Below are 27,729 nucleotides of genomic sequence, written 5' to 3'. Positions count from 1 at the left end.
CTGATTTTTTTTTTTTTGTCTTTGTCATTTTTGGTCTCTCCTTTGCACTTTAAGGGTCTCCTTCAATATCACTTACAGGGCTGGTTTAGTGGTCATGAACTCCTTTGGTTTTTGTTTGTCTGGGAAACTCTTTGTTTGACCTTCTATTCTGAATGATAGCCTTGCTGGATAGGGTATTCTTGGCTACAGATGTTTCCCATTCGGCACTTTGAATATATCATGCCATTCCCTTCTGGCCTGCCAAGTTTCTATTGAGAAATCTCCAGCTAGCCTTATGGGTCTTCCTTTATAAGTTAAGGACTTCTTTTGTGTTGCTGCTTTTAAGATTTTTTTCTTTATCACTATAGTTTTCAAATTAATTACTATATGCCTTGGTGTTGGCCTGATTTTGTTGATTTTGATGGGAATTATCTGTGCCTCCTGGATCTGGATGTCTGTTTCCTTCCCTAGATTAAGGAAGTTTTCTGTTGTTATTTCCTCAAATAAATTTTCTGCCAGCCCCCCTTTATCTCTCTTCTTCTTCTGGGACTCCTATAATATGAATGTTATTATGTTTGATAGAGTCACTGAGTTGCCTAGGTCTATCTCATATTGTGTAATTCTTCTTTCTCTCTTTTGTTCAGCTTTATTACTTTGCATTCTTTTGTCTTCTAAGTAATTAATTTCTTCCTCTGCTTCTTCCACCCTGCTGTTCATTGCTCTGAGCCTGTTTCCAGTCTCATTTCTTGCACTCTTTATCCCTGATTGATTCTTTTTTAACTCTTTTGTCTCTGTGGTAAGGGTCTCATTAATGTCTTCTATTCTTTTGTTAAGCCCGGTGAGTATCCTTATGATTGTTGCTTTAAATTATCCATCAAGCATGTTGCTTATATCTTTCACTTAGATCTCTGACTGTGGCCTTATCTTGTCCTTTCATTTGTAATAAATTCCTCTGTCTTCACATTTTATCTAAGTCTTTGCCTTCTTCTCTGTGTTAGAAAAGCCAGTTGTGTCTTCTGTTCCTGAAAGTAATAGCCTTATGAAGAAGAGGTCATGTAGTACCCAAGGCCTGGTGCTTCAGGGAGTGTTTCCAGTGTGTGCTGTGTTCTCTCTACTATTGTGTTTGGCTGCTCTATCCTTCAGGCTAGTCATCTGCATAGGCTCTCTGTCTGTCAGTCCCCCACCTGAATATGGCAAGTTTTAAGTAGATGTGCTCTGGTCTGCTTGTGAAATGAGACCTGACACTACCTCCACTGAGGCCCTGCGGAACTCTCCGGTTGGGAGATGTGTTGTGGGCAGGGGTTTGTGCTGGTCTTCTGGAGTGAGGTCTGCCACACTGGGACTGAGACAAGTGTGCTGAGAAGAGCAGCCCCGCCAGAGCACAAGGGGATGGGCCTTGGTGTATGTAAGTTAGGCGGCCAGTGTGGACACTGACCTCCTTCCCACAGGTGGCTCTCTGTTTATGCTAAGGGGTGGGGGAGGGAAATGGCACTAGCCAGCTCCTTTGTTCCTAGAGAGGGGTCTACATTCTCTCTAGGAGTAGTGTAGTGCCCTCCAGGCTCTATCCCAGCTGAGCCTGCGGACCTTTAAAATTCCAGGCTTTAAGCCCCACTGGATGCATGAAATTCAGCCCCTCTCAGTTTCGAAGCCAATAGCTTTGGGGAAATGTTCTCCTTGTGTGTTCCCCTGTGTGCTCCTCTGTCTCTCTCACCCTCTTCCATGACCACAGTTCCCTCCCTTCCATAGCACACATGATCCATTTCTCCCCTAAACCATGTCTCCACACTTCCTACCTTCTGCTTGTAGCCTCCACTCTCCTTTTAGTTGTGGAGTTTGTTCTGTCAGTCTTCAGGTTGATTTCTGGGGTATTTAGGATGATCTGATAGTTATCTAGTTGTGTTTGCAGGACGAGACCAGTCTATGGTCCTCCTAGTCCACCGCAATCTCAGTCTCTGAGATTTTTGTATATTGATTTTATATTGTATATTGATTTTATATCCTCCAGCTTTAATGAATTTACTTTTCAGTCTTAGCGGTCTTTTTTCTCATACCATAGTAGTTTCTTATGGCGTCTACAGGATTTTCTATACATAAGATCACGTCACTGCAGTCAGGGACCATTTTACTTCTTCTTTCCAATCTGGATGATTTGTATTTCTTTTTTCCTATCTGACTGCTGTGGTTAGAACTTCTAGTACTGTGTTGATTAGAAGTGGTAAGAGTGGGCATCCTTGCCTTCTTCTTGATCTTAGAGGAAAAGCTTTTTAGTTTTTCACCAGTGAGTATGATATCAGCTATGGAATTTTCGTATTCAGCTTTAATATGTGGAGGTCCTTTGCTCTCCCATAACTTTTCAAACATTGGCTGATATATTTGACCAGCTAGTGCACTTTTCCAGGTGTACCGTCAGCATTCATCACTGCTGAAAGTTTTAATAACTCTCTGTGCTCCACTTATCACCATGATGGAGTCGTCATTGCCAGCTGAAGAGAGTAATCTAACTCCAAAACCTCACTTTTTAAAGTGTATTTATTTATTTTTGAGAGAGGGAGAGCACAAACAAGGGAAGGGCAGAGAGAGAGAGGGAGACACAGAATCCAAAACAGCCTCCAGGCTCTGAGCTGTCAGCACAGAGCCTGACAGGGGGCTGAACTCATGAGCTGTGAGATAATGCCCTGAGCTGAAGTTGGACACTTAACCAACTGAGTGGCCCAGGTGCCCCCCAAACCCCACTGTAAATGTTCACTTTTTTGGCCACTCATGGCAATAACTCTCACAGCTGGAGTTCTCTGTACAGCAGTCTGAGACGAGAGTCTAATGGACAGTATGTTTATTAGGAATTGACATGTATGGAAGAGAGGAGGGAGAAGTGGGTTTAGATAGAAAGATAAATCAAGCTGCAATGCAGACCCAGTATTCTCAGCCAATCCCACAAGTAGTTATGGAATAAAATGGCCAGTCACCGTTTTCTTGTGTTGAGTCAAGATGCCTAATCAGTCATTAGATAAAGACCATCCCCAGAAGAGCATGATGTTAGGCCACTTGGCTTTCTGCAGTTCAGGCAATCACTGAAGGATTTAAAAAACAAAGTCTGTCTTCTGACAGCATTCCCAGTCCCTAAGCCAATAAGTCCTTCCTTGAAGATTTTGAGTGGCGTATCCATGCTACCAGACAGGACAATTACTCCTACGTATGAAAATAGCTGCCGCTCATTCCTCACTTGGAAAGGGCTTGCCATGTTCTTAAATATAGATCATTTAGACTTTATTGTTTCCCCAGCTCTTCAATATCATTTTAATGTAATTTTAAAATTGTGATTTTGCAGTTTATCTGATATGTTGCTTGGGCAGGAAGTGTGATGTTTCATAACATCGGCAGCCTGACCAGCAGTGAAACTATTCCAACCTCTGAATTGTTCATTTCAGTTATGTGTCTTTCAGTTCTGGAATTCCCAGTTGGTTATTCTCTATAACATCTGGTAGGTGCTGAAATTCATTATTTTGTCATTTAATTTCTTGAGTGTATTAATTACAACTATTTTAATATTCTTTTTTTAATTTTTTTAATGTTTTTATTTATTTTTGAGACAGAGAGAGACAGAGCATGAGCGGGGAAGGGGCAGAGAGAAAGGGAGACACAGAATCGGAAGCAGGCTCCAGGCTCCGAGCTGTCAGCACAGTCTGACGCAGGGCTCAAACTCACAGACTGTGAGATCATGACCTGAGCTGAAGTCAGACGCTTAACCGACTGAGCCACCCAGGTGACCCAACTATTTTAATATTCTTATCTGAGAACTCGAATATTTAAATTTCCCATCCAAATATTTTCTTGGTTTTTTTTCTCCTTCTTTCTTTTTTACTCCCTTCATTTCTCTTCCCTTCCCCTTCCTTCCTTCTTCTTTTTTTTGGCATGGCAAGTTGTTTTTGGTTGACTATGCATTGCATATGATATATTGTCCAGATAAATTGAGGCTCAATGATATATTCCTCCCGCTAGGACTTTCTTTTGATTTTGGTGAACAGTTAGAGAAATAAAGATCACGTTGATTCCAATAGAGATTGAACTCATTCAAACTTGTTTTTCGTAAAGGCTGGGCAGTTTATGATTCACTGTAATTTGGAGTATCTACACTTTTGGAATGGAATGGAATGATTCCAGCTGTCTTGTTCCTTTTTGGGCTTGTACTCCAGTGTTTATAACCAAGCCCCCTGAGCCTTCTAGAAATTCTACTCAGCTTCTCTGTCTTGTAAACCACAATTTACTCAACTTCCAGACTTGCAGCTTCTTTTTTTTTTTTTTTAATCAATAAAAGTTCCCAGCTAGAGCAGGGAGTAAAAAAAATGGTGCCAAATCTCAGTGTCAACAGCCTCTTTTCCCTAATTTATAGAATCTTACCTCCTTCAGTCCTCACTGACGTGGTAGCTCTCTGATACCTTCAGATGGTTTGTGTGTGTGTGTGTGTGTGTGTGTGTGTGTGCACGTGCATACATGTTTAATTCTGTTCGGCTTTTCTACACATTGTTGGTAAGAAGGTGAGTTTACTACAAGATAGTTCATCATTGTCAAAAACACAATTCCAAGCTCTTGCTTTATTGAATTTATGTTTTTAGTAATTGTTTTATAGCACAAAACAGCCCTGAGGAGTTCCCTTCCATTCTCTGAGTTACATTTTTATTTACTGGACTGGGTTTGTCTTTGGCAGGGAAGAGTTGAGTTTTATGTGTTTTTTTTTCTGTAGTAGGTTTACAGGTTCCTGTTCTGTTTCTTTTATCTTAATTATATCTCCCTGACCCTTCTCTGACATCCTATTCCCTCTGTCATAATGTGAGTGATTTCTTTATTTTCTTCCCATTGTATGGAACACCTTGTGTTCTCTCAAAATTTCAATTTGAGAAATTTGAGGCCTGAACAGTTCATGTTCTGCTTTTTAAAAGCGAAAACTGGGGCACCTGGGTGGCTCAGTCGGTTAAGCGGCCGACATCACCTCAGGTCATGATCTCGTGGTCCGTGAGTTTGAGCCCCGTGTCAGGCTCTGTGCTGACAGCTCAGAGCCTGGAGCCTGTTTCGGATTCTGTGTCTCTCTCTCTCTGACCCTCCCCCGTTCATGCTCTGTCTCTCTCTGTCTCAAAAATAAATAAATGTTAAAAAAATTAAAAAAAAAAAAGCGAAAACTGGCAAGATATGGAGGAGAATTTCGAGGAGGCCCTGTGAAGCCTTTGTTTAAATCCCTCATCTCTTCACTCATTCATTCATTTGATAATTTTTTTTTTCATTGTTGAAGATGTACCAGGCACTAATCTAAGTCCTTGGGATTTCTCTGTGAACAAAGCATACAAAAATATCTGTATTTATGCTTTATGTTTTAGTGGAGGAGAGGGCGATAAACACTAAGACCAATAGATAAGCACATTAGAAGATGATGAGTATGATGAATGCGTGAAAATGGGTAGGGAAAAAGTATTGGAAGTGCAGGGAATGGGATCCTGGCAGTTGCCATTTTGACTTTGGTGATCAGTGTGAGTCTCTTTGGGAAGGTGAGATTTGGGCAGACTTGAAGGAGGAGTCTCTTGGGTATTTGAGAGAAGGTATTCTAAGTAGTGGGAATGGCCACACCTAAATATAGTCAACTGATCTCATTTTTTTTATAAGAAGATATATACATTATTTTAGAGAGAGTGTGCTAGCAGGGGAATAGGGCAGAGGGAGAGAGAGAGACAGAGACAGAGAGAATCTTAAGCAGGCTCTACTCTCAGCATAGGGCCTGACACAGGCTCCATTCCATGACCCTGGGATCATGACCTGAGCCAAAGTTAAGAGTCGGACGCTCAACCATAACTCTCTTCAACAATTGGTGCTGGCACAACATCCACATACAACAAATTAAATCTAGATTTGAACCGTAAGCCATTCACAAAAATCAACTAAAAATAGATCACAGATCTAAATGTAAAATGCAATCCTATAAAACTCGACAGTAATATAGGAGAAAACCTGATCACCTCAGGTGTGGCAATTACTTTCTATATAGAACACCAAAGAGAAGATCCATGAAACGAGTGATTGATAAGCTGGACCTGACTGAAATGAAAAACTTTTGCTCCGCAAAAGATGATGCCAAGAAGGAGAAGACAAGCCACAAACTGGGGAAAAATATTTTCAAAAGACTTATCTGGTAAAAGACCGTTAGCCAAAATACACGAAAGCATCTCAAAATTCAACAAAGAGTAAAACAATCCTATTAAAAAATGAGCCAATGGAATTAACAGACGAAAGATAAACAGATGGCAAATAAGCATATGAAAAGATACCCCACATTGTATTTCAGCAGGGAAATGAAAATTAAAACAAGATACCTCTACACGCCTATTAGAGTGGCCAAAATCCAGAACACTGACAACACCCAATGCTGGCAAGGATGTGGGGCAACAGGAACTCTCATTCATTGCTGGTGGGAATGCAGAAAGGTACGGCCACTTTGAAAGACATCTTGGTTGTTCCTCACAAAATTAAACACACACTTGCCATAGAATTCAGCAGTCGTGCTCCCTGATATGTATCAAAACAATTGAAAACTTACATCTGCACAAAAACCTCACACCAATGTTTACAGAAGCTTTATTCATGGGGCGCCTGGGTGGCTCAGTAGGTTAAGCGTCCGAATTCAGCTCAAGTCATGATCTCACAGTTTGTGAGTTCGAGCCCCATGGTGGGCTCTGTGCTGACAGCTCAGAGCCTGGAGCCTGCTTCGGATTCTGTGTCTCCCTCTTTCACTCTGTCCCTTCCCTACTCTCGCTCTATGTTTCCCAAAAATAAATAAACATTTAAAAAAATCAAAAAAAGAAACTTTATTCATCATTGCCAAAACCTGGGGGAAAGTAAGGTGTCCCTCAGTATATAAATGGACAAACTTTAGTACATATAGACAATAGAATATGATTCAGGACTAAAAAGAAATGAGCTATAAAGCCCACAAAAAGACATGGAGGAACCTAATGCATATTACTAAGCAAAAGAAGGCAATCTGAAAAGGCTACTTACCTTATGATTTCTGGAAAAGGCATAACTATGGAGACAGTAAAAAAAAAAAAATCAGTGGTTGTCAGGGGTTGGAGTGGGAGACTGATGAATCAGCAAAGCAGAGAGGGTTTTTAGGGCAGTGAAAATATTCTGTATGTTACCATAATGATGGATACATGTTATTATGTTTGTCCAAACCCATAAAGTGGATAACAATAAGAGTGAACCATATGTAAACTGTGGGCTTTGTGTGTTTATGATGTGTCAGTGTAGGTTCATCCACTGAAAAATGCACCGCTCTAGCGGGGATATTTACAATGGGACGGGTTTGCATCTGTGGGGGCAGGGGTTTGTGGGAGATCTTTGTAACTTTCCCTGAATTTTGCTATGAATCTAAAAGTACTATAAAAAATTGAGTACAAATTTAGAAATAGTTAAATAATAAGAAATGTTGGTGAATATGTGGATAAATTAGAACCTTCTTATGCTGCTAATGAGAGTGTAAAATGCAACAGCCACTTTGAAAAATAGTGTGACAGTTTATCAAAAAGTTAAACACTAGAGTACCATGTGACCTAGTAATTACATTTCCAAGTATATACCCAACAAAAATGAAAAAATACGTCCACAGAAAATTTGTATAAAAATGTTCATAGTAACATCATTCATAACAGCTTAAAGGTAGAAAGAATCCAAATATTCACCAACTGATAGATGGATGAATAAAATGCAGTATATCCACACAATGGAATGTTATTCACTTATAAAAAGGAATTAAGTATTGATTCATGCTGTAATTAATGTAGGAATTAAGTACTGATTCATGGGTGTACCTTAAAAACATTAGCTAAGTGAAAGAAACTAGACACTAAAGGTCACATATTGTATGATTCCATTTACATGAAACGTCCAGAATAGACACATTTATAGAGAAGAAAGTAGATTCGTGGTTGCTTAAAACTGGGGGGGGGGGGGGGAGGGGGGAGGAGGGTACAGTTTATTTCTGAAGTGACAAAAACATTCTAAAATTGATTGTGGCCATGGTTGCACAACTTTGGAATATATTAGAAACCATTGGTTTGTATACTTTAAAATTTTTTTAATGTTTAGTTTTGAGAGAGGGAGAGAGAGAGAAACAGAGCATGAGCGGGGTAGGGGCAGAGAGAGAGAGAGAGACACAGAATCCCAAGCAGGCTCCAGACTCTGAGCTGTCAACACAGAGCCTGATGCGGGGCTCGAACTCATGGACCGTGAGATCATGACCTGAGCCGAAGTCAGACACCTAACCAACTGAGCCACCCAGGTGCCTCAAGGTTTGTATACTTTAAATAGGCACATAGTGTGGTGTGTGAATTTTTCTCTCGATAAAGCTGTTACCAAAAACAAAAACAAAGAACTTTCATAGCATACTTAAACCAAGTAAATAGAAATAGAAATGGCTTAGGGACACCTGCGTGTTTCAGTTGGTTAAGCATCCGACTTTTAGTTTCAGCTCAGGTCATGATCTCATGGTTCGTGGGTTCGAGCTCCGTGTTGGGTAGTGCAGAGCCTGCTTGGGATTCTCTCTCTCTCTCTGCCCTCTCCCCCAACTCATGCTCTCTCTCTCAAAAATAAATAAATAAAACATAAGAAAACAAAGAAATACAAGTAGTCTATCATTCTATCACTCCAATAAATCCTGATTACATTTTTTTTTATTTTAAGAGAGAGAGAGAGCACAAGCAGCAGAGAGGGGCAGAGGGAGAGAGAGAGAGAGAGGGAAATAGAATCTTAAGCAGAGTCCAAACTCAGCATGGAGTCTGACAGGGGGCTGGATCCCACAACCTTGAGATCATGACCTGAGCCGAAATCAAGAGCCCGACACTTAACCAATTGAACCACCCAGGTGCTCTACCCCGATGACATTTTAAGAATGAAATAATGTATGTATGTGATTAGAATATTCAAACAATAAAGGCACAAAACAGTGAGAAATATGTTACCCTTTTCCCTTTGCCAGTTGAAGTCCTCAAAAGTAACAAGTATTAAAATCGATTTTCAGAAAGTATTCTACATACAGACCAGCATATATTTAGTACATATCTTTATTTTTGTCTTTGTTGAGGTATAATTTACAAGTTAAAATTATATGTACTTAAGGCGTACAACTTGATGCTGTGATTGACATATACACCCACGGTAATTATCACATCCATCACCGACATAGTTACCAAAATCTTTATTTATTTATTTACCTTTTGTTGTGGGAACCCCTAAGATCTACCCTCTTAGCAAATTTCAAATCCATAATACATTATTGTTAACGATAGTCACCATGCTGTATACTAGATCTCTAGAACTTACTCATCTTGCATAATTGAAACTTTGTACACTTGACCAACATCTCCTAACCCCACTCCCACCCCCTCCCTAGTCCCTGGTAACTACCATTCTACTCTCTGGTTCTATGAGTATGACAGTTTTAGATTCCACATGTAAATGGACTCATGCAGTATTTGTCTATGTCTGGTTTACTTAGCATGATATACACAAAGTTCATCAAAGTTGCAAATGGCCGGATTTCTTTCTTTTCTACGGCTAATAATCCCTCTCTCCCTCCGTGTGTGTGTGTGTGTGTGTGTGTGTGTGTGTGTGTGTGTGTGTATAACAATTATATACAACAATTTTTGAATTTTTAAAACAATTGCTTTGAATTTTTCATCAGACATCCCGTAGACTTACAGTTCTCTTATGTTAGTTCCTGGAAATGTATTGTCTTCCTTTGGTGGTATCATGTTCCTTATAGGCTTGCGTTGGTGTCCTCACATTTGAAGATGTAGTCACCTCTTTCAGTTTTTTTTAACGTTTATTCATTTTTGAGCGATGGAGGGAGACAGAGCATGAGTTGGGAGGGGGGTAGGGCAGAGAGAGAGGGAGACACAGAATCCGAATCAGGCTGCAGGCTCTGAGCTGTCAGCACGGAGCCCGACGCAGGGCTTGAACCCATGAACCGTGAGATCATGACCTGAGCAGAAGTCAGACGCCCAACCGACCAAGCCACCCAGGCTCCCCTCACCTCTCCAAGATTTCATCGACTGACTTTCGTAGGGAAAAACTGTCACTCGTGAGTGGATGTGAGGGCCCTGGCCCAGTGGGGCGCCGTGTTGTGCCTAGTCTGCCGGGTCCAGAGTCACGTGGGGGTGCCAGTTCGCAGCGCCCCCTCTCCAAGAGAGCAGGGGCACCAGATACAGGTTGCGCATGCGCAGTGGCGCCCGTGCAGGGGCGAGAGGAGTGGCTGGCGGCGCGGGCTTTGAAGGAGCTCGGTGGGATGGGCTCAGGGAAGCTCTAGCACCGTCCTCCGCTTCAGTGAAGACTGCGGGGATTCTCAGTGGCAAAAGCTGCAGGGTTGAGGGGGGAAGGCGCCACAGCAGCAGCAAGGGCCGTTGGGGTCCTCCGTGGGTTCCTGCTCTCCTTTTGTGCGTGGAGGGAACTCGTGTCCAGGGAGAGGGGTTTGCGGGTCCTGGGGATGGCGTGATGCAGGTAAAAGGTTTCCTACCTTTCTGCTCTGTTTTTGGGCTCTACTCTGTTGCCGCCGCTTCCGTCTTCCAGGGCAGTGCTACTTCAGTCCATGGATAGTTGTTACATCATTGTTTTTGTGGGGAACATGTGCTGGGACCTACTATTCTCACACCTTGCTGACCTCACTCTGCATATCTTTATTTTGACTTACACAGAGGATCTTCCTTACGCATGATTTCGCACCTGGCACTATCCACTCACATACTTTTAGGGACATACACACTTTGCTCTTTTCAGGCTTTCCATTCTTTCTTGCTTCTCTTCCTCCTTCTCTTCTGGTCTTCCTCACTTCCCACCCAGAAAGAGAAATTTTGTGGGGGTTTTTCGCTCACACTTCGCAGAAAGTGCAGAGAAGTTTAAAAACTGTATGATTTGGGGAACGCCTGGGTGGCTCAGTCCGTTGAGTGTCTGACTCTCGAATTCAGTTCGGGTCATGATCCCAGGCTCTCTACTGAGCATGGAACCTGCTTAAGATTCTCTCCCTCTCTCTCTCCCTCTGCCCCTCTTCCCCATTCTCACGCTCTGTCTCTAAAAAATAAAAGCTGTATGATTTTTTAAAGCAGAAAATTATACTGTAACAATTTCTGGGTTTGTTCCTTTAAAGTCATTCAAGTTTGTTCCGATCACATAAATAACACCTTCTCACTGCAACAAAATAAAGCAATGTGTGAACATTTAATTAACAAAGACTTATACACAGCTTACTGTGTGCCAAGCTCTGTTCTAGATGCTTTAAATATTGGCTCATTTAATTAAATTCTCATAACAGGTCTGTGAGTTAGGTATTATAAATCCACTTACCAATGAGGAAACTGAGGCACAAGTAAATTTCACAGCTAAAAGGCAGCTGAGGTGGACTTCAAATCCAGCCCATCTGGCTCCAGAGCCCATCCTCATACCCACTGTGCTCTGTGGCCCACCCCAGACTCACATGCCCCTAGGGTCACTTACAAACCTCATGTCCCACAGTGACCACTGGTGACCTTTTGGTAATTATTCTTTCGTGATTCTTTGGTGCACACATTTATGAACATGTATATATTTACGAAAGCAAGTCACACAAATACGCAGTATACATACACACACGTATATAAAATCAAGGAGGGTTTTTTTGTCATTAACTTTCACAAAAGTGAGATTGTCTTATACACCTTGTATTTCTGCACCTTGTATTTCTGGTTTACCAGCCTCCAAGTCGACTAGTGTAGCTCTAACGGATTCTTTCATACCTGTATCATATGCCTTGGTCAGATGTATCTCAATTTATGTAACCATTTCCCTACTGACCTGTATTCACTTCCTTTCCAAGATTCTTAGTACTACAAAGCATGCTGAAACAAACATCTGAGTAGTGTTTCTTTTTGCATTGCTGCTCTTATACCTAGAGATTGGATTTCCAGGTGTTAGGTTGCTGGGGTTTTTTCTTTGACAGATTTTGCTAGACTGTTTTCACAAAAAAGCAGAACAGTTCACATGTTAACCAGCAGCGAAGGAGCATTCCCTTTTCCTGACAGTAAGACACTAACCGTAGACAGAATGTCTTTTTCATTTTTGCAGATATCATCAGTTTACAGTGATACTTCATGATCATTTTAATTTGTTTTCCCCTGGCTACTAGAAAGTTTAATGACCTTTTGTTTTTGTTGATCTTTCAAGCCATTTGGAATTATTCTTCTGTGACTTGCCTGTTGTCCATTTTTCTACTGAGTGGTGTTTTGGGTGTGCATAATAATCTGTTCTATTTGTTTGTACATAATATACCCTTTAGCTATTACAATTGACTCTTGGACAGTGTGGGGGTTAGGGGCGCTGACCACCATCCCCAACACAGTTGAGAGTTCATGTATAACTTTTGATCCCCCCAAAACCTGACTACTAATAGCCTACTGTTGACCAGAAACCCTACTGATAACATAGTCAATTAATGTAAGTTTGGTATGTTACATGTATATATACAGAATACAATACAATAAAGTAAGCTATAGAAAAGAAAATGTTATTAAGAAAATCATACAGAAGGGGCGCCTGTGTGGCTCAGTCAGTTAAGCATCAGATTCTTGTTTTTGGCTCAGGTCATGGCCTCACCACCGTTCATGAGTTCCAGCCTCGCATTGGCTCTGTGCTGACAGTGCGGAGCCTGCTTGGGATTCTCTCTCTCTCCCTCTCTCTCTGTTCCTCCCCCACTTGCGCTCTCTCTTCCTCTCTCAAAATATATAAATAAACTTAAATATTTTTTTAAAACATCGTGAAGAAGAGAAAACACATTTACAGTACGCTAGACTGTAGTTATCAGAAAAAGTCTGCGTCTAGAGTGGATCTCTGCAGTTCACACCCATGTTGTTCAGGGGTGAATTGTACAACCATTGCGGAAGTCTTTTTCCATTCACAGTTTGTATGCTTCTTTTATATTTTGTTACATTTTACCTCTTACAGTGTCTTCATATTTATAAAATAAAAATGTGTTTAATTTTTTCATAGCTTCTGAGTTTCCTGCCTCTAGCTTGTGTATACGGCATCTTGCATTCACTTCCAGATTTTATTGTCTTATTTTTTACATTTAAGATTTGACTCTGTCTGGAGTTTATTTTTGTGTGAGAGACAGAAATTGAATTTATCCTTTTCCAATGCATAACCAATCTTGCCCGTATTATTTATTAAATAAATCATCATTCCCTGTTGAGTTAAAATGTATTTTTCACAGATCAATTTCCCACAGGCAGCGGGGTCTATTTTAGACCATCCTGTCCTACTCAGTTCTGCTACTCTTGTTGCCTATTCCTGTGCTAATATCATGCTGCTTGTATTACAGAGGCTCCACTTGATTTAATATCTTATAAGGTCCCCCCTTTTCAAAGTTTTCTTGGCTTTTCTTGAACATCTATTCTTCCATGTGAACTTTAAGTTCATTTAGTTCAAAAACCCCCACACATACGAGGGTTCTAATTTCTATTTTAATGGGAGAATTCACACTTCGTGATATTAAAATATCTCATTGAGGAACATGGCACCACTTTCTGTGTATTCGTGTTTTCTTTTGTGCCCTCATTTGGCACTGACCCCCATATGCTCTCCTATGAAGCCACGAAGGGTAGGCTTATGCAAACACTCACCTGAGATAACCCTGCAATCAGAGGAAATCGCCTAGGACTTTTTGCGTCCATCCGTGCCTCCCTAATTGTGACTTTAGCTGATTTCATCACACACTCTGCCTCTTCAAAGATGCTTTCATACATTCTCATCTCTTAAATGGCTTCTTGCTCCCAATTCCACTGTGTTTGTATGGGGGCAGCGGTGGGGTGTATGAGTTCCCACATCACCAACAATACTCTCACTCCAGTTGAGTGTCCTACAAAATCAACCCAATTCTGACACTGTCTTCGCAGAGATAGCATCAGATTCCACAGGTTAAGGGTTTAGGCCTACAAGACTGCCCTCCACTTCAAAGTTTGTTTGTTTGTTTGTTTGTTTGTTTGTTTGTTTGTTTTTGAGAGAGAGAGAGAGAAAGAATCCCAAGCAGGCTCCACACAGTGCAGAATCCAATGTGGGGCTCAAACTCGCAAGCTGTGAGATCACTGCCTGAGCCAAGATCAAGAGTTGGATGCTTAACCAACTGAGCCATCCAGGTGCCCTAAGGCTGCCCTGCACTTTAGATACCAATTGAAAGCTCCAGAGCTTGTTAACTGTGTTTCTGACCAACTGGCTACAAATCAGAGGTTCCCACAACCCCCTTGGGTTCAGTTAATTTGCTAGAATGGCTCACAGAACTCAGAGAAACTTTGTACTTACTGGATTGCTGGTTCATCATAAAAGGATATGACTCAGGAACAGCCCTATGGAGGAGACGCATAGGGCAGGGCATACAGAGAGGTGGGGTGGAGCCTCCATGTCCTCTCCTGGTGTGCCATTCTCCCGAGCCTCCATGTCCTCTCCTGGTGTGCCATTCTCCCCAAATCGCCATGTGTTCACTGAACCGGAAGCTCTCCGAACCCTGTCCTCTTGGGTTTTTGTGGAGCCTTCTTTACATAGGCATTACTGATTAAATTATTGGCTATTAGTTATTGACGTAACCTCCAGGCCCTCTCCCCTCCCTGAAGATGCTGGGCGGGGGGCGGGGGGGGGGGGAGGATGAGACTGCAAGTTCCAACCATCCAGTCACATGGTTGGTTTTCCTGGCAACCAGCCCCCATCCTTAAGTGAGGTCCAAAAGTCACCTCGTTAAAGTAACAAGAGACACCTTTGTCATTCTCAGCATTTAGGAAATTCCAAGGGTTTACAGGGCTATGAGTCAGGAAATGTGGAGGATGACCAAATATACATTTCTGATGATAAATGCTGTATCACCCTTTTTCATAGTTTTGGGAGAGGGGGGTATGTCTTCCTTCTGGCATCTTCTCCAAATCCTTAGAACTCACCCGGCTCTCTCCCGGTCCTTGCTGTACAGTCAATGACTTCCAACTCTTTTATTTTATTTTATTTTTAATTTTTTAAGTTTATTTATGTATTTTGAGAGAAAGAGGCAGAGAGAGAAGGAGAGAGAGAATCTCAAGCAGGCTTTGCACTGTCAGCGCGGAGCCCAACACAGGACTCGATCTCACGAACCGTGAGATCGTGACCTGAGCTGAAATCAAGAGTGGGAAGCTTAACTAACTCAGCCACCCAGGTGCCCCATCCCCAACTCTCTTACAGCTTCCTCGAAGTGCGCGCACTGCAAGCCCCAGTTACTCAGATGCCCTGCCCTCTCTGGGAAGTGAGGCGGCAGCCCCAGCCTTGTCCTAGGGAGCCATGTCTAAAGGTCCTTGGCCCAGATCCACAAGAGGTTGGGGAGTGGAATGACTCTGACCCTACAGGCCTCCAGAGGGATCCCCCGCACCCTCTCGGGAGTGTTATTCCCACTGTGATCCCCCATGGTCTCATGGGAAGTTCTTACCTGCATCTCTGGGATCCTGGTTACTGAGCTGCCACAGAACCTTTACAGCTGCCATTCACTGGCTCCAGTGGCCTTACACATTTGTCCCCCAATTTTTCTGACACTAATGCATTTTCTGAGTGTATTTCTGTTTTCACTAACACAGTGAACTTTGGCCTCTTGTCAAACCTTTCCAATTCTGGATCTATCACTTGAGAAGTGCGTCTAGCTAAATTAAGAATGCCCTTGCTTTTTCTCTGTGCACGCTGTCTTCACAGAGAGGAGAATGATCTATCGTATCATGTTTTCTGAGACACACATAGCTGATGACCCAAAGGGTCCTTGAATCCACGCAAAATGCTAAGAACCCACGTGTAAATGGATTAAGGACCTAGGATCACAATCTCCCCTTGCTTCCAGATTCCACGGTACCCCAACTTTTGAAAATAAAAAAATTCAGCCCCACAAGGGTCTGTCAGCTCTGCAGGCTAAGAGGGATTTGGTTTATATCTACGATGTGTTCAGCAGAACCTGCTGAATCTCAAGACTTGGATAGATAAATATACTCACCCAAGAAGGAAGCGGCCTTCAGAAGGGACAGATTTGCAAACAATGGTGCCCCCCCCCCCCCCCCGCCACCTGCACTGTCCCAGCTCTAAGTCAACAGCCTTCCCATTGAGAGTCTTTCTTACTTCTGGAAGTTGGCAGGCTTTCTCCCACCAGTTATCATTTGTTCATTTTGTGGAGTACAGTACGCTTCCTTTTCCATGGCTAAACCCATTTGATATTGGAAAAGTTGATGGCACAGCATTAATAATCTCGGGCTGGTTCCTTGGCTCTTCTGCTCCAGGTTCCTCATCTCTAAAATCGGGATAAAGATAAAAAGATTGTATTAAGGATTAAAAGAGTTACTGTATATTAAATCATTGGAACAGTACCAAGACCATAATCAGTGCTATATAAATGTGGTTATCCTCATTCTGATTGTCACTGAGTTTCACCCCTACCTTTTCTTCTTTACTTTTCAGCCTCCTATCCGTCCTTTCACTTCCCCTCTGTTACTGTTGCCAGCATACCTCCTTTGTGATCTTCAAGGGAGTGGATAGAAAAGAAAGGTCTGTTTGTAGAACCTGAGAATAATCTCATGGTCCTCGGGGGTCCTTTATATTCAGAAGAGCAGGCATTGCACCCTTTAAAGCCTATCTCAGAGGAAGGGACTTGCACCCAAAGCATATACAGACGAAGCCTCTGGCCATGAGATACTGTCTCACATACCTTCCTGCCTTCGTGTTACCCCAGTAACTCATATCCCTTAACATACTGTTAGCAAGAGAAGCTTCTAAGCAAAAGAGGAAGGTGATGGGAGGCTTTCGGTGTTCTCTTAAGGAACAGTTTTCCTAATGCTCCTCCGTGGGTGCCCAGCATCCCATTCTTTAGGGCTATACCAGCCCCACGTCAGTAGAGTATCCAGTGTGTGACAGACGTCCACCTTTCACTGGATATTAGCCACACAACAAAACAAAAACACAAAATAACACATCCCAGACTCCCAATAAAACGAAGCATCCAAATTACTGAACATTTAACATAGGGAGTAAGTATGTCGCAATACATGCTAATCATTAATTCATTTATGATGATACACACATGCTTTTTTTTTCTTTTCACATTTTTACTTAAATTCTAGTTAGTTAACATAGTGTGCAACATTGGTTTCAGGAGTAGAATTCAGTGATTCATCACTTACCTACAACACCCAGTGCTCATCATAAGTGCCCTCCTTAATGCCCATCACCCACCTAGCCCATCCCCCCCATCTCCCCTCCAGCAACCCTCAGTTTGTTCTTTATTTTTGAGAGTCCCTTATGGTTTGTTTCTGTCTCTCTATCTTTTTCCCCTTCCCATATGTTCATCTGTTTTGTTTCTTAAGTTCCACATATGAGTGAAATCATATGATATTTGTCTTTCTCTGACTGATTTCGCTTAGCTTAACACACTCTAGCTCAATCCACATTGTTGCAAATGGCAAGATTTCATTCTTTTTTTTTAAGTTTATTTTTATTTATTTTGAGAGACAATAAGCAGGGGAGGGGCAGAGGGAAAGGGAGACAGAATCCCAAGCAGGCTCTGAGCTGTCAGCGCAGAGCCCCATGCGGGGTTCGAACTCACAAACCATGAGATCATAACCCGAGCTGAAATCAAGAGTTAGATACTTTAGAGACTGAGCCACCCAGGTGCCCCTGCAAGATTTCATTCTTTTCAATGACTGAGTAATATTCCAGTGTGTGTGTGTGTGTGTGTGTGTGTGTGTGTACCATATCTTTTTTATCCATGCATCAGTTGGTGGACATTTGGGCTCTGTCCATAGTTTGGCTAATGCTGTTAATAAACATCAGGGTGCAGGGGCGCCTGGGTGCCTCAGTCGGTTAAGCATCCAACCTTGGCTCAATTTCATGATCTCACGGTTTGTGACTCGAGCCCCATGTTGGGCTCTGTGCTGACAGCTCAGAGCCTGGAGCCTGCTGCGAATTCTGTGTCTCCCTCTCTCTCTGCCCCTCCCCTGCTCATGCTCTCTCTCTCTCTCTCTTTCTCTCAAAAACAAATAAACATTAAAAAAAATTAAAAGAAAATAAACATCAGGGTGCATGTACCCCTTTGAATCTGTATTTTTGTGTCCTTTGGGTAAGTACCTAGTAGTGCAGTTGCTGGGTCGTAGGGTAGTTCTATTTTTAACTTTTTGAGAAACCTCCCTACTGTTCTACAGAGTGGCTGCACCAGTTTGCATTCCCACCAACAGTGTAAGAGGGTTCCCCTTTCTCCGCATCCTCCTCGACACCTGTTGTTTCCTGTGTTGTTAATTTTAGCCACTCTGACAGGAGGGAGGTGGCATCTCATTGTACACACGTTTTAAACAGATATTTTTGAGTGCTTCCTCCACGGGTGTCAGGCACTACAAGGGTGCCACTAACAAGGGTGGTTCTGTGGGAAGGACAGTTAAGAGTCTAGAGGGAGCCCCAAAGATTTACCAGGTAATCGGGCTAATTAATAAATGCAAACTTTCAAGTTTAGGTAAATGCTCCAGGGCAAAAGAATGTAATATAGAAAACCGATGCAGGTTTGTAGATGGTAGGTTTCTCCGAGGAAGAGACACTTGACATATGAATAATGTCTGGAGTTACCTTCAGGAAAGAGAAGAAGGAAGAACATTCTGTGCAGCTAGATTGAGATGTACAAAGGTCCTGTGGTGGGAGAGAAGATGGCCAGAGAAACAGGTATGAGGCTTCTTTGAGACAGAGACCACTGGCAGAAGACCAGAATTGTGGGGGAAGAGCCCGGGTTTGGTCTTGCACATGAGGTTCCTAAAGTGCCTTTGATGCCAAAGGATGATATTAAGTAGGTAGTTGGATATATGTACTCGGAACTCAAAGAAAATGTGTGAGCCTGAGGTATAACTGGATATAAATAGCTTCGAGATAGCAGTTAAAACTAATGATCTTGGATAGGGTTGTGTAAAAAGAAAGCATATATTGAAGAAAAAAAGAAGACTTGGCCTTGTAAAAATCTAGTGGCTTAGTGGAAGATGAGTCCACAAAGGAGGGCTAGGAAGGGGCCGACAGAGGGGTAGAGGGGAAAGCAGGAGACTGTGGCAGTGTTGAAGGCAAGGGAAGAGTCGCAAGGAATCAGATGTGGTCGAGAGCATTCAGGAACACTGCTGAATTGTGCAGTCAGACAGGGTCTGAACAGTATCTGCCATTGACATAGGAGACATCAGTGCTGACCTTATCAGAGCCAGCTCAGAGGAGTGACTGGGGAATGGTAACGTGGGAGCAGGACGTCCAGCCTGGAACAGGTTAAGGAGAAACTTAAGGAATTAAGACAATAGGCAGAAAATACAGACTTGTCTTTTTTTCCTCAGTAGGGTTTGTTTTCTATTGTGAAATCAATATATGCTCATTGTAGACATTCTAGGAAGTGCAGAAAAACAGTGAAGAATAAAAGCTCATTAATTCTATCACCAAAGGACAATTATTATTAATAATATATTTAAGAGACAATTAGGGTTAATAATACATTATTTCCTTCTGGTTTTTATCCTATGCAAAGGTGAGATCACATTATCCAAAAAGATAGGATTTGAAATTGCACATTTAACACGTTGCAAATTTTACAATTCATTGAGAGGGGGAAAAAGTATGGTTTCTTAACTCTGAGGTTGAAGACCCCCTCCAGCTCCCTAATATCATGATCTAAATGAAAAACACAATATCAGACATTCAATTACTTTCTAGAAGAAACAATGTTCTCAATTTTTACTGCCTAAAGAGGCAAAATATTCACAAATAGAAAATAACAGACATTTCTTTCAAGAAGGCTGGTTGTGAAAGAAAAGTGAAATGTGGTGGTAGGATAAATAATGATTTGTGGTTGAGAGGTTTGGTTTTGTTTTGCCTTTTGTTTTAACTTTGGAAAGAGAGAGAGAGGGGCGCCTGGGTGGCGCATTCGGTTAAGCGTCCGACTTCAGCCAGGTCACGATCTCGCGGTCCGTGAGTTCGAGCCCCGCGTCGGGCTCTGGGCTGATGGCTCAGAGCCTGGAGCCTGTTTCCGATTCTGTGTCTCCCTCTCTCTCTGCCCCGCCCCCGTTCATGCTCTGTCTCTCTCTGTCCCAAAAATAAATAAACGTTGAAAAAAAAAAGAAAGAGAGAGAGAGCACACAAACGGGGCAGACAGAGGGGAGGACACAGGATCCAAAGCAGAGCCCGATGCAGGCTCAAACCCACAAACCATGAGATCATGACCTGAGCCAGAGTCAGATGCTCAACCAACTGAGCCACCCGGATGCCCCGGTTTCGTTTTGCCCTTTCAATTATGAAGAACTCATATACACAAAGGAACATATGTAATGTGTGTATATTTTAAAGTATAAAATAGGGGTGCCCGAGGGGCTCAGTCAGTTAAGTGTCCAAATCCTGATTTCGGCTCAGGTTGTGATCCCAGAATTGTGGGATCAAACCCTGCATCAGCACAGAACCTGCTTAAGATTCTCTTTCTTTTTCCCTATGCCCCTCTCCCTTGCTCGCTCTCTCTCTCTCTCTCTCTCTCTCTCTCAAATTAAAATAATAATAATTATTAAAAAAATATATAATAAACAAACACCCATGGACCCACACCCAACTTCAGGAAAAGAACATTACCAGAATTTTAGAAGCCTATGTGTTTGCTCCCTAATCACATCCCACTGAAGGGAAGGTAATATTAAAAACCAAAGAGACTTGAGCACATTTCAGTGGTGTTGGGAAAGGTCTAATTGGGAAGAGTTGGTTGGGGATGCAGAGGGGAATTTTTTTTAAGTTTATTTATTTATCTTGAGAGAGAGAGAGAGCAGGGTATGGGCAAAGAGAGAATCCCAGCAGGTGCCACACTGTCAGGGTGGAACCTGACACGGGTCTCGAACTCATGAACCGTGAGATCATGACCTGAGCCAAAACCAAGAGTTGGATGTGTAAGTGACTGAGCCACCCAGGAGCCCTGGAATAGAGGTATTTGATAGTGTGATGCCAGAAGCAAGTGGGGTCCCAGGTCCGGGAGAAGGGGGTGGCTGGCAGGGGCAGGAGCACCCCGATGGGTGTGCATGTGCGTGGGTTACATAGGTTTGGTATCAGGAAGCTGAAGGAGCTCCTGTCTGGTGGCTTCAGGGTTCTCAGTCGGATGGGGAGTGGGCTTATGTGCTGAGATGAAAAGCCTTCTCAGAAGAACGAGGCATGATCTGACATAGTCATTGTTGGCAGCAGGAGAAGGAGTGGATGGGAGAAATTTAGTAGCACTACTGGTCAGTGCTGGGGCATCTTTGAGTCAGGGACAGGCTGCCCTGGGAGGCTGAGGAAGTCTTCCGGAAGAATCGTACTTGCAGAGCTCTGTGGGCCAAAGCAAAGGAAGGCAGGAGAAGGATGCAGAGAAAACATCCCAGGGGCTGGGCGGAGCCCAGACGATGCCTGCGGCATCTATACTTAGAATCGGCTTCAACCTTCGGGGGAGGGTTTCGTTAGTTCCTTCCCGATTCTGTACAGAGGGCAAGACTGGCACGGGATGTGATGTCGCTCCCTCCCTCACCAGTGCTTGTCCCCAGACATCCCCTCTTCCAGCTCTTCCAACAGAGCCTGTATCTCAGCCACAGCTGAGCCAGACATGCAGCTCTCACGCTCCACACACCCTCCCGGGTCCCTGCCACCTCAGGTCAGGCCATTGTGCCGTTGCCAGCCCTGTCTCCTTTGTCATGTTAGTCCTCAGTTTGTGTCTCTGCATACGTCCACGTGTGTCTGTGTACACACACGTGTGCATGTATGAAGGCATTAGTCTTTGGGGAAAGGGAAGCATAACTCCCCATTTTGGTCTCAAAATCATCCATTATTCATATCTTGCTGTAAAACAGGAGTGTTGCCTTTTAAGTTTTAATTTTTTTATGTTTATTTAGAGAGAGAGAGAGAGCGTGCACACAAGAAGGGGAGGGGCAGAGAGAGAGGGAGAGAGAGAGAATTCCAAGCAGGCTCTACGCTGTCAGTGCAGAGCCCGATGCCGGGCTTGAACTCATGAACAATGAGATTATGACCTGAGCCAAAATCAAGAGTCAGATGCTCAACCCACTGTGCGACCCAGGCGCCCGGGAGTGTTGCCTTTTGAAAGTCCATCCGGTGCTCCCTTCCTTCATTTGGGTGTTAGATTATCTTAGCCCAGATTGTGGGACAGGGCCTCGGGCAGAGGCGCCATATTCCCTTTAAGCTGCTGCACCTTTTCTCCTGCTGTGCATACATCCTGCTGTGCCAGCCCTCTGTTCACTGCAGCTCATGCTGGGTCTCTCTGGTGACGTTCTTCTTTCTTGAAAACTTGCCTGTAGACCCACCAGTCACATTGGTTGAGGTATATTTAATTATATGCATGTTATGAGCTAAATGGCCAGGCTAGGGATTTCCTATGTCTGCCCTACCGGTCACAGTGCCGCATGCCCCCAGACACCGTGCGCCAGAACCGCCCCCACAGGGCAGTGTAGCAGGAGGAAAATTGAAGTGATGCTGTACGAAATGAGGGAACGGACAGAATTAGGAAGCATTCGCCAAGGTGTTTCCCATGCCTCCCTGTGCTCTCTCCTCCGTGATCATTATTAGCCACTAGATGGGGCCTCCGTTGCTACAGGGCAGAATTGTCACAGCAGAAACAGAAAAGCAAGGCATCAGATTCTTTAAAAGAAAAAAAAAAAGTTTATTTTTTTTATTTTTGAGAGAGAGAGAGAGAGAGAGCAGGAGAGGGACAGAGAGAGAGAATCCCAAGCAGTCTCTGAGCCATCAGCACAGAGTCCGACAAAGTCAGACACTCAACTGACTAAGCCACCCAGGAGCCCAGAAATTATTTTATCGGGGCGGGGCAGAGGGGCAGAGAGGGAGAGAGGGAGAGAGAGAATCCCAAGCAGTCTCCATGCGCAGTGCAGAGCCCATCAAGGGGCTCTATCTCAGGAACCGTGAGATCATGACCCGAGCCAAAATCAAGAGTCAGACACTTAAGTGACTGAGCCACCCAGGCGCCCCTAAGGCATCAGATTCTTAATTCTAGTCTTAGAGTAACTTGTATGCTTTCTGTAACAGTGGAAAACTCTCTTTTTGATGCCTCTTTTCTTGTAACATTAGGATAAACCTCTAAAGCCCAGTTTCTCTCTACTGTTTCCTGTTCTTTTCAAGCAGACCCGCTGAGACAGAATGGAACACTGCTTCCTCGTTAGCACATGTAGGGCTGTGCAATAGACCAGACTATTTTTACTCCTTTTCTCTTTACTTTTGCACTTAAACATTTGTTTTCCCAACACAGTCATCCACAAGGTATCTCCTAGGGTTCTCCACGATAAGGAATGTGAGCGTAGCAAGTTCTGAGTCTATTAGAACATCCGTTTGTGCCCACCTCTACCCCTCCCACCTATCAGATTGAGGCACTTTTACCCTGGAAACACCCTCCCACTACCTGAACATCTAACCACAGCTGAGACTACGTTGCTGCAGTCCTGCCTGGCTTGCCTCTACTGTGTTTTTCATCCCCTTCTTTTCTGGGAGTCCTATAAGCAGAATGTCCAGACGTACCTAGACTTTTTTTCTTTTTTTAATGTTTATTAACTTTTGAGAGAGTAAGAGAAAGAGTATAAGCAGGGGAGTGGCAGAGAGAGAGGGCGACACAGAACCCGAAGCAGGCTCCAGGCTCCGAGCTGTTGGTACAGAGTACAGAGCACGATGCAGCTCGAACTCATGAGCCATGAGATCACGACCTGAGCTGAAGTATTTTGCTCAACCAACTGAGCCACCCAGGCACCCCCTAATTTTTTTTTTTGCTAGCCTTTGAGTTTACAAAAATTATGTATTAGTCAGGATAAGTCAGATTATGTTACAGTAACAAGAGACTCCAAATCTTGGAGACATACAGCGATAACGATTTATTTTTGACTCACATTACCTATCTATTGTGACGGGTTGCTATGGGTTTGCTCTGTGACATCTTCATACTAGGACCAGGCTAGAAGAGCCGCTTCGACCTGAAATATTGGCAGTTGCTGTGGTAGACAGAGAAGAGACACGGAGAATCACCCACTGGCGCTTACAGCTTCTGCTTAGCGGTAACACACATTTCTTCTGCCCTTGTTTGATTGGTCAACATAAATCACGTGGCCACTCCTGACTTCAGCTGTGGGAGTATATAATGCGCCAGAAAAGCACATAAGGCGGGAAAGCTAAAATATTTGGCCAAGAATAAGGCAACCTATCAGAATCCTCCTTAGTTCAGGATGATGTATTCCTGGTATAACAAGGCCATCGCCCCTCCTTATCTACTTGCTGATACAACAGATTCCATCATTCATTGTGATTGAAACCACAGCCCGGGTCATGAAATACTGGACACAATGAAGTATATGTGATCAGCGATCCAAGTTGGGGAGAAGGAGGAGGTGATTCAAGAAACCACGCACAAGCCACATGATATCAAGACGTTGGTCTCATCCCGGTTCCCTTCTTGCCTCTGGATGCACCATCTGGGAACACTGATCCAGGGCCACCTGCCTAGGCCCACAGCTGATGCACCAAGGCCCCCAGCATTGCTCAGGGAGAGCCCTGAGGCATATGTGACAAGTAGACGCTTTTTGCAGTTAAAGTTGCTCTAGCTGCCGGGGCTGAGACACAGATGAAAGAGGAAAACAAGCTGTGACAGCAGAGCAACATTGCCTCCCTGCTGCCTGGGAGCCCGTGTGAAGCTCTGCCTGTTTTGAAGTCAGCCTTAAATGGAACTGGAAGAATCTCGTTTCCCGATGGTCTCTGCCACCCCATCAGTGTCTCCAGCCGCACAAAGGGGTGTAGCTTTCCCCTGAAGCGTGCCGGCCTTGGAATGCCCGCTCTAGACGGTGTCCTCCCAAGGCTGGGCACGAGCACGTTATGATTCACAACCCGCTGCTCATGGATCAGCAACCAAATGGGGAACGTATCAACTTTATAAATAGCTAAGCATATAATTAATCATCTAAACAAGAATATTTTTAAGACCGAAAAAGTTTGCTAAGAACGAATCATGTAAGTTGAAATATTTATTTATTGGCCCCTAGCTGGTTTTATCATGTTTATGGGCTTATAAAGTAATTCTATAAAAATTCTTTTTAAAAATAAGATACTTTCAGGGTGGCTGGGTGGTTCAGCGGGTTAAGAGTCCAACTTCAGCTCAGGTCACGATCTTGCGGTTCGTGAGTTTGAGCCCCACGTCAGGCTCTGTGCTGACAGCTCGGAGCCTGGAGCCTACTTTGGATTCTGTGTCTATCTCTCTCTCTGCCCCTTCCCCCCTTGGGCGCTCTCTCTCTTTCTCTCTCAAGAATAAGTAAACATTAAAGAAAAATACTTTCTAGAGAGGGTAACAGATTTCTACATATATTAAAGCAAAATTTATAAAAACTCCTTTTTATTGATTCTTTAACCCTTTGAAATGACATAAGGAAAATAATTATTCCTGCTACACATTCACTTACTTTAATCTGCTTCTCCGCCATATCTGTTTCTCTGTCACCAATAGTTGTCTGAAATACTTTTTAATGATTTAAATATTTTTTCACAAAATTGCCAGTAATCTTCAAATCACGTTTTTAGGGGCGCCTGGGTGGCGCAGTCGGTTAAGCATCTGACTTCAGCTCAGGTCGCGATCTCGCGGTCCGTGAGTTCGAGCCCCACGTGGGGCTCTGGGCTGACGGCTCGGAGCCTGGAGCCTGTTTCCGATTCTGTGTCTCCCTCTCTCTCTGCCCCTCCCCCGTTCATGCTCTGTCTCTGTCTGTCTCAAAAATAAAAAATAAAAAAAAAAAAAAACGTTAAAAAAATTTAAAAAAAGCAAATGCATGTTTTTATAAAAATAAATTTAAAATTGTTCACAGCTCTACTTGATTCTTCTCTGCATACCATAATATATATTTTAATTAAGAAAATAATAGCTTTACAGGTACTAACATGCCAAGTGAGTACAGAAAAAAATCTGCTAAATGGAGAATATGTTCATTTCAAAATTTTTCATGTTAAAATGTGCAAATAGGAGCGCCTGGGTGGTTCAGTTGATGAAGCATCCAACTCTTGATTTTGGCTCAGGTCATGATCTCACAACTGTGAGAGCCTGCTTGGGATTCTCTCTCTCCCTCTCTGCACGTCCCCCACTTATATGTACTTTCTCTCTCTCTCTTTCAAAACTAAATAAATAAACTTAAAAAAATAGAAATATGTAAATATTTCAGTCCAAATATTCATAGGTCTTGGCTTTTGCTTCCATACAAAGTATCTTGTGTTAAAATTTTTATTTTGTGGGGTGCCTACGTGGCTTAGTTGATTAAATGTCTGACCCTTGATTCCGGCTCAGTTCATGATCTCACGATTCATGAGTTCAAGCCCCCCCATTGGACTCTGCACTGACAGCATGAAGCCTGCTTGGGATTCTCTGTCTCCCACCTCTCTCTGTCCCTCCCCCACTTATGCTTTCTCTCTCTCTCAAAACAAATAAACTTAATTTTTTTTTTTTTTTTGTATTTCGCCTTTTTAAATTACAGCGAAATACACATAAAATGTATCACCTTAACCATTAAGTACATTTGGGCTACACTGTTGTGTGACCATTACAGAACTCAACTCATTTCACTGTGCAAAACTGAAACTCTGTACCGTTCAGCAAACAGCTCCCCACTCTTCCCTTCCCCGAGTCCTTAGCAACCACCATTCTACTTTCTGGTTCTAGAAATCTGACTCCTCTAGATAATATCACACAAGCGGGACCATACAGTATTTGTCTTCTTAGGACTGGCTTATTTCACTTAGTGTTATGTCTTCCAGGTTCATCCGTGTTGTAGCAAGTGTCAGAATTTCTTTCCTTTTAAAAACTGAATGATATAACCCCATCATCTGTATGTTTCACATTTTGTTTATCCGTTCATCTGTCTGCGGACATAATGAATTGCTTCCACTTTTTGGCTGTTGTGAATGATAATTCTGCTATGAGCATGAGAGTGCAAATATCTCTTGAAGTCCCTGCTTTACGTTCCTTGGGACAGAGACCCAGAACTAGAATTGCTGGGTCATATGGTAGTTCAATTTTTAATTGGGGGGGGGGGGACCACCACATTGTTTTCCATAGTGGCTGTATCATTTTGCATTCCCGCCAACGGTGCACAAAGCTTCCAGTCTCTCCACATCCTTGCCAACACCTGTAATTTTCTGGGGTTTTCTTTTTTCCTGTTTTTGATAGTTGTCCTAAGGGGTATGATGTGGTATCTTATTGTGGTTTCAGTTTGCATTTCCCTGATGACGAGTGATGCTGAGCATCTTTTCATGGTCTTATTTGGCATTTGTACAGTTTTGGAGAAATATCTATTCAAGTTTTTTACCCATTTTTAAAAAAAATTTTAATGTTTATTTTTGAGACAGAGAGAGAAAGTGGGGGAGGGGAGACAGAGAGGGAGACACAGAATTCGAAGCAGGTTCCAGGCTCTGAGCTGTCAGCACAGAGCCCAATGCAGGACTCGAACCCACAAACTGCAAGATCATGACCTGAGCCAAAGTTGGATGCTTAACCGACTGAGCTACCCAGGTGCCCCAAGTCTTTTACCCATTTTTTAAAAAAGTTTATTTATTTTCAGAGAGACAGTGCAAGAGGGGAAGGGGGAGAGAGAGAGAGAGAGAGAGAGAGAGAGAGAGAGAGAGAGAGAGAGGGAGAGAGGGAGAGAATCTGAA

At 43.1% G+C, this 27,729-nt stretch overlaps 1 long non-coding RNA gene across 7 annotated transcripts in view; it reads left to right on the top strand.

Moving 5' to 3' along the window:
- LOC109497398 overlaps positions 1–27,729 on the top strand; it is a 103,114-nt gene that overhangs the window by 20,045 nt on the left and 55,340 nt on the right. The gene's annotated exons all lie outside the window — the stretch shown is intronic.

This window comes from Felis catus, chromosome A2 (assembly GCF_018350175.1).
Source record: "Felis catus isolate Fca126 chromosome A2, F.catus_Fca126_mat1.0, whole genome shotgun sequence".
Classification (NCBI taxonomy): domain Eukaryota; kingdom Metazoa; phylum Chordata; class Mammalia; order Carnivora; family Felidae; genus Felis; species Felis catus.
Note: the sequence above shows the minus strand (reverse complement) of the source record. Positions and strands in the feature narration are given on the sequence as shown.